At 34.8% G+C, this 1,102-nt stretch overlaps 1 protein-coding gene across 1 annotated transcript in view; it reads right to left on the bottom strand.

Annotated features, from left to right (window-relative positions):
• ABCA13 (ATP binding cassette subfamily A member 13) overlaps nt 1-1,102 on the bottom strand; it is a 457,705-nt gene that overhangs the window by 259,221 nt on the left and 197,382 nt on the right. The window lies entirely within an intron of this gene.

The raw sequence follows: 1,102 nt of genomic DNA on the forward strand, positions 1-1,102 counted from the left end.
CCACCAATTTCCAAAACCTAGATAAAATGGATATATTTCTAGAAATATATTACCTACTCATATTAACACAGACTGATGTAGAGCACCTCAACAGGTGGATAACAAAAGAAAAAAAACAGATCAGTCATTAAAATTCTTCCAACAGGAAAACATCCAAGACTTGATGGGTTCATAGGAGAATTCTACCTCGTACTCGGAGAAAAGTTGACATCAATTCTACAAACAAATTATTCCAGAGCTGAAAAAGGACAGACAGCAAACACCGGAACTCATTCTATGAAATGTACACAGTCCTGATACCAAAACCAGGCAAAGACATAGCCAAGATATAAAACTATAGACTAACAGCCCTCATAAATATAGGTGCAAAATTCTTCAATAAAATACTGACCAATAGAATCTTACAACATATCAAAAAAATAATACACCATGGTTCAATGGGATTCATACCAGGTATACAACGATAGTTTAACATTAGAAAAATAACCAATGTATTCAAGCACATAGACAAAAACATAAGAAATATATGATCATATCAACCAATATAGAACAGGAATTTGATAACATCAACACCCATTCCTGAATTTAAAAAAACTCAACAAAAAAAGAAGAAAAGGGAAATTTCTCAACATGACAAAGGCCACGTATGCAAAACCAATGGCCATTATCTGGCTCAATGGAGAGTAACACAGCATTATTCTTTTGAATGGGTACCCCTTGGGGTATTTGATTAGTAATTTAGGCTGTGGAATGCATGGTTGATTATCTGAAATGTAAGCCACAATCTAAGTTAATTTTATTTATATTTTTTAATGTCATCACCTCTTCTCTTTGGTGGCCTTTTTGGCCAGTAGCCTCTTCCATTGCTATGGTATCTACAGTAGTATCACAAGATATATACATTATAAATGACAACTCAATGCTCATACATGCCTCAAAAAAACTCACTGCCATCTGAGTTTCAGAAATTGCAACTGTTTTATGGGAGTCAAAAGCCTCATCTTTTCTTCAAGGATCCTCTGATCAGGCAGTTTGCAAATCACTACACCAGGGGTCCTCATAAATGCCTACTTGCGTAATAAACCTTAAACTCCTCACATGA

Source organism: Echinops telfairi, unplaced genomic scaffold (assembly GCF_000313985.2).
Source record: "Echinops telfairi isolate 266 unplaced genomic scaffold, ASM31398v2 ScPeMD7_7;HRSCAF=31, whole genome shotgun sequence".
Taxonomy (NCBI): domain Eukaryota; kingdom Metazoa; phylum Chordata; class Mammalia; order Afrosoricida; family Tenrecidae; genus Echinops; species Echinops telfairi.